At 29.0% G+C, this 6,696-nt stretch overlaps 1 long non-coding RNA gene across 1 annotated transcript; it reads left to right on the top strand.

Moving 5' to 3' along the window:
* The first annotated feature begins 2,257 nt into the window (after positions 1–2,257).
* On the top strand, positions 2,258–6,392 carry LOC119602556. Its single transcript, XR_005231351.1, has 2 exons — positions 2,258–2,808; positions 5,759–6,392. It is a non-coding gene; the product is annotated as an uncharacterized LOC119602556 (long non-coding RNA).
* Positions 6,393–6,696: the final 304 nt, after the last annotated feature.

Below are 6,696 nucleotides of genomic sequence, written 5' to 3'. Positions count from 1 at the left end.
TAATCCGTCGAAGATCACATCCTCTCTTTGTTGATGTGTAGGGAGTACATAGATTTAGTAGTTATAATATAGGGATAATAGGACTCCGTCTCGGAGAACTTCTTGATTGGAAAAATTACGAAATTACGAATTAGCGAAAATCCTATAACTATGATCCTGCAAAGTACTCAATAATATAGAATTCTATTTAAAATCGGTGGTCTCTGCTGTGAACTCGATACTCTTTACCGGTGAGCCAGAGACAATTGACGACATAAAAGACATTATTCGCCACTTCGACAATCAAGCCAATTTAAAAAAAAAAAAGAAAATTTTCAAAACATGATCATAGTACGTTCACTTTGACCTCACTGATCTATACTTGAATCAAGTATTATGTATTTGGTTAAAGGAAAATCGTACTTAGCGTACTTCTGATACCGCTCCGGATAGATTTGAGTACGGACTACTCAATTCTTCTTTATCGCAATTTTATGTCATTTTGAAATCAGTTGACAGCATTGTTCGACATGTTTTGATTGTTTTCGCACAATGTTTATTAACAAGTGCAAATTAAGTGCAAAAAAATTAGGTCAATAGATAAAGAGAAACTGATTTAAGTAAATCGCTTAAAATTTATTCTCAAAAAAGGTTTTCATAATTGCTAAAAAATAAAAATTTTAATTATTTTTTATTTTCGATTGAGAACTATACCTACATGGGATTCTTAAAATGGCTGTTCATCGACACCCTCTAATGTACAAGCAATTTGCTTAAGTACTCGAGCTATCGATCTTCTGAGCATTGCTGCGCGATACCCATTAAATAAGGCAATATTCTGGTATTGATAGAGTAACATACCCTAAAGGTGGAAGTACACAACACGCGTTGTACGCGGCAACGCGGTTATAGGCTTCTGTCAAAAAAAGTTGAAATAATGTATTTTCATTTAACCAGTTACACATTGTAGTTTGTAACGCGTCTGCAGCGAAAAGTTAAGCAACTTTTAACTTTTGACGCATCGGCAGCTGATCAGGGTTGTATTTTGTTTTGTGTAGAATGAGAATAAACTAAAATGAAATACATTTCTTCAACAATGGAAGAAAAATATTAAAAAGTATACAAAAACTTAAAATTTTGATTTTGAAAAGAGTAGTAGTCTTAAAAAACATTAAAAGAGATATCAAAATTACGCGTGGTGTGTAACTTGCGCTTATAAAGCGCGAAAAGTTTGAAAAGGGTGAAACGCTTTGCCGCCTCAACGCGTGTTGTGTACTTTCATCTTAATACGTTACTCAACCCGAAGGGACCTCTTCAATAACCGGAATAATACAAAGTCTGAAACTCTGCCTGTGGGCTACTGTTTCCCATGGTACTCGATTATATTGCTCTCTGGTTCGAACCCAGGTGAAATTATTCCAAGGAAAGGCCGTGGATACATTTAACACCGCCGGTTTATAGTCCCGGAAAATTAGAGGTATTAGGTGATACTAATATCTCTAATTTCTGTCCATACAAGACTCATTGTGATAAGTCTGGTATGGACAGAGTAACTCACCCTGATAAGGATATGTTACTCTGAGGTCAAGTGTATAATACTTGACATCAACCCGAAGGTACCTCTTCAATAACCGGAATAATACAAAGTCAAAAACTCTGCCAGTGGGCTACTGTTTCCCGCTCTCTGGTCGAACCCAGGTGATATCATTCCAAGTAAAGTTGGAGGATACATTTAACACCACCGGTTTATAGTCCCGGCAGACTAGAGGTACTAGTAGCACCTCTATTCCCCCGGATGGCAATCACACCAAGATGGGGGGAAGTTCATCAAGGTAATATGCCCCGGGGAGGAACTAATTGCTACATATTTTGCCCAAAAAATTAATAGTGAATTCTAGAAATCTTGTAAAATGTTCAAAATTAAGCAATGTCCTCTTTTGTCAGCTAAAAATCTGTGTTTGTATGACTACTTTACTATCAACTTCCGGTTAAATTTTATCTAAATCTATTACTAAGCTTTTTAGAACAAAAATGAGTATTATTTTATTTAGCTAATATACCGCTCTAATAGCAAAATTTTATTTTATAAAAAAAATTTAAAGAGCAAAAATAAAAGAGTAAAATATTTTAACTCTTAAATTGAATTCAACAATTTTTACTCTTTATTTTCTATTTAAACTAAAAATTTATTGTATTTGTTTAACGACTGAACGAACAAGTGCGTTTTCTGTATGTTTTTTTTTTTCTTTAAAATTTTATATTTTCAGTTCACCGATCTCTACCGAGGTGATCGTTTTGAAATATATTCAATTCAACAATTATCGGCTGTTCACGTTCGTTACAAATACAATAGACTAGCAGTAGTAGTAGTAGTAGTACCTATAGTATTTTTTTGATGAAGAAACCACCTCTTCAACATCGAAATCATCAGAAATTTACTACTATTTCTTTTCGGTTTATATTTAAAATTTTCGTGTTTACCATTACAGTTTAACCGTTACTTACATACAAAAACAAACTACAAGTATTTATTTGTTTTTGTTTTAGTGCGTGCCTAGTGTAAACGTGTATTTTGTTGTTTACATTTTACAAGTTTATTATGTTTTGTTGTTTTCGAGTGATAAATAAAGTCAACCATGTAATAACAATAGCAACAACAACAACTACAACAACGATGCAATGCATATCATTATGTTGAGAAAAAAAAGTAAACAATAATATTTTAAACAACCACAACAACAACATTTAGAAGAGTAGCAGTGTAATAATCATAACAAAGATATTCATTTATGTTTTTGTCTAATTCGTGCGTGTGTGTGTGTATTTGACGTAAGTCTCTCTTTCAGCCTACCTCTCACCACCCCCTCCCTGTTTATTTTCAAAACAAACACACTATCAAATTTAATACAAAAAGTAAACATCATCATCTTCGTCACAAACTTCATCATCGTGTGATCATCATGTGTGTTTCTTGTCTAATTTATTTTATTTTTTGATGAATCTAGAGAAGAAGTAAATAAATAAAATAAATAATAAATTGAAGAAAAAAAATGTACCAGAAATATTTTTATTTAACTACTCGTATTGTGTTCATAAATTATTATTATTATTAATTTTTTTACATAATTTTTTTTTGTGAAAATTTGTTGTTTTATTTTTTGGTGTTAAGTTAGTGAATAGCGCGAAATTTTGTGTTGGAAAAAATTAATGCAATTTTTTTTTTTATAATTTTTTGAAATTTTTTTTTAAACTAAACTTAATCAAATCGATTGTTTATTCTTCAAAAGTGTTTGAAATGTGTTTTATATGGAAGAAAATTTTTCAACAATTAAATATTTTCAAAATTTTTTAAAAATTTAAGTGAAAATTATTATTAAAATAAAAATGAGAAGATAATTATTTAGAAAATTTTGGAAATGATTTTAACATATTTTTTTTATAAATTTTGTTTTAAAATTAATTATGAGAAATCGGAAAAATTATTAAAGTATGTAATATAAATAGGTCAGTAATTTCCAAATCGTTTGTCCGAAATTTAGCAATATGTACTCCTCTGACATTTTGCATTTATGCTTGAACCAACTTTCCTTAAGCGAAGCACACAATCCGGTCGAAAATCGAGAATTTCGTGCTTGATTTTGGGCTGCAGTTGCCATGGACTTGCGACAAACCTCACGACTGTCCCTTCATCTTGTTAAAGTGTTTCGTTGGTTAGTTCGTTAGTTAGTTAGTTAGTTAGTTAGTTAGTTAGTTAGTTAGTTAGTTAGTTAGTTAGTTAGTTAGTTATTTAGTTAGTTAGTTAGTTAGTTAGTTAGTTAGTTAGTTAGTTAGTAGTTAGTTAGTTAGTTAGTTAGTTAGTTAGTTAGTTAGTTAGTTAGTTAGTTAGTTAGTTAGTTAGTTAGTTAGTTAGTTAGTTAGTTAGTTAGTTAGTTAGTTAGTTAGTTAGTTAGTTAGTTAGTTAGTTAGTTAGTTAGTTAGTTAGTTAGTAGTTAGTTAGTTAGTAGTTAGTTAGTTAGTAGTTAGTTAGTTAGTTAGTTAGTTAGTTAGTTAGTTAGTTAGTTAGTAGTTAGTTAGTTAGTTAGTTAGTTAGTTAGTTAGTTAGTTAGTTAGTTAGTTAGTTAGTTAGTTAGTTAGTTAGTTAGTTAGTTAGTTAGTTAGTTAGTTAGTTAGTTAGTTAGTTAGTTAGTTAGTTAGTTAGTTAGTTAGTTAGTTAGTAGTTAGTTAGTTAGTTAGTTAGTTAGTTAGTTAGTTAGTTAGTTAGTTAGTTAGTTAGTTAGTTAGTTAGTTAGTTAGTAGTAGTTAGTTAGTAAGTAAGTTAGTAGTTAGTTAGTAAGTTAGTTCACTACCACACACTCTCTTCACCAGAAACCAGAATCAAACCCACCACATCCGGTCTGTCACACGAAACAGGAGATCGGCTAACCAACCGAAGGCTTGTGTTTCAATGTAAATTTTTGATTTGGTTCATATTAAACGCTCTTTTCAAATTACACCTTTTCGAACCAGGCTTCGATTAATTTTAACTTTAATTAATACATAAAACATTTTCTGTTATTTTATAGTAAAATTTTGACACTTTTCTGTTCGATCTAATTAATATGAACTCAAATAAAGGCACGTATTTGTATTTTCCAATTGTAAGGTTTATAACAATAAAAAAACATTCTAGATTTAAACTTTAAAACTCGGAGAAGAAATCAATTATCTTTCAATTACATTAAAGTACTTTAACTTTGATTTACTTCTACAATCGTTAAATTGTGCTCACTCCAAGTCTCTCTTTTCAGCGCTCTCCATACAATTTGTTTACTTATTGATTATCTGTTTACAAATGTGCTAAAATAAAAATTACTGACCGATCATTAACATCAAGATCGTTTAAAAAGAGGTTGGTTTGTTGCTTTTCGTTGTCATCGTCGTCGTCAATATTTTAATCAATACAACGTTGATCATGATGACGAAGACGGCGATCATTATTAGCATCCACTCTCACTTAATGATCATTGTTGGTTGTCGGTTTTTTTTGCTGTTTTCATTTAACTTTAGTCGTTTTCTTCATTATTACAATTCACCATAAGGTTTAATAAATTTTTTCTCATTGTTCATTTATTTTTTTTTGTCATTTAAGAAGTTTATCTTATCGCATGCGGTCCGTGCTGCGTTCGCAAAACGCGTTCTTTACTCTCTTTTAGTAACAGTCTAGTAGTCAAACAGTCGTCATTGTCGTAATAATAAACTTAACTTTTCGTCGATGTAGTGAAAAAAGTATCATAGTAAAACTAAAAGTAGTCGTTATTTGCAAGTGTCTTTCTGCGTATGTAGGTACGCTTCAAATTGAATCAAAAACTATTTTGAATATAAGATTTTTTTTTTCTATGTGCGTTTGTTATTGTTAATAATACGCTAATTTAAATTGAATAAATTTTTCATAACAACGATTTTAATTTAAACACTTCAATATTCTACTACAATTGTGAATTGTGAATACAAAAAACGAGACGTATTTATTTAAACAACTAGAGAAGGAGAAGAACTTAAAAGGAGAAAACTTTAAACTAAAAAAAAAAAAAAATTAAAGTGCTGAGTATTAAGATTCTTTACTCGCGAGCGTTTCGTTAGTTACTCTACATTTAGTTAGTTAGTAAATTGAAATCCTCTTCTAGTGTGAGTGCGAGACTGAAGTGATGATGATGTTTATTTTATCTGGATTCTTATTTTTTTTAATTAAATAAAAAAATTTATTTTTTAAACATGTTTAAAAATTCGTATGTCAAAATAGTATATTTAACACAACAACCAACAACACTACCTTCCACTAAGTGCTACGAACAACAACATTACTACCACAAACAACAATCGTACTCTAATAACTGCTTTAACTCTGTGTTCATTATAATCTCTGGCGAGTACACTACAATACAATAACAAACTTCATAAAATATATTAATAAAAAAAAAAATTCGTTAAAATTAAATATTTTAAATAAAACTCCGTCGGTGGCGCGCGTTCTATTAAAATAAAAAGAAGCCGTAGTTAAAATTTGAATTACAGTGTTAATTACTTACTACATGCCTACTACCAACACACAAAACACAACAAAAACAACAACAATAAAAACACCTTCATTTAATTTGAATAAAATTCAATTTAATGTAAATAAAATTTTAAGAGAAATGTCTATAAAATATTTGCTAAAATCAAAAATTTCATAAATAAATACAAAAGCAACAACAACAACAACAAGAAAACAAAACAAACAGGAATTCCTACGAAAGAAGTCAGTCAGTCATTGCAAAGTGATCTGATCCTATTCTAAAATAATACACAGTGAGAAATACAAAAAAAAATAACAAGAAAAGGAATGAAGTGCTCTTTTTTTTAAAGAAAAAATAAGTGTAAAAAATTTATTTAAATATTTGTGATTTCTATAAAAATTTCAACAATTTGCTTTTGTTAAGCAACGTGTAAAGAAGTGATTTTTATAAATTTACAACAAGAAAAAAATAATTTTTTTTAACAAATTATTTTGTAATAATTTTTAAAACAAATATTAAAACATAGAAATAAAAAGGTAAAACAGCGGCAAACAACAAAATTATTAAAAAATATTTTAATAAAAAAAAATATTTCAATAAAATAAAAAAAAATACAAAACAACAAAAATTTATAAATATATAAAAAAATTTCAATTTTTAAAATTTTAAAAATTTTGCAAAA

This window comes from Lucilia sericata, unplaced genomic scaffold (assembly GCF_015586225.1).
Source record: "Lucilia sericata isolate MDLA Ls3-8-SP2 unplaced genomic scaffold, ASM1558622v1 Contig000240F_arrow, whole genome shotgun sequence".
NCBI classification, from domain to species: Eukaryota; Metazoa; Arthropoda; class Insecta; order Diptera; family Calliphoridae; genus Lucilia; species Lucilia sericata.
The sequence above is the reverse complement of the archived record's forward strand: the minus strand, read 5'-3'. Positions and strand labels throughout refer to the sequence as shown.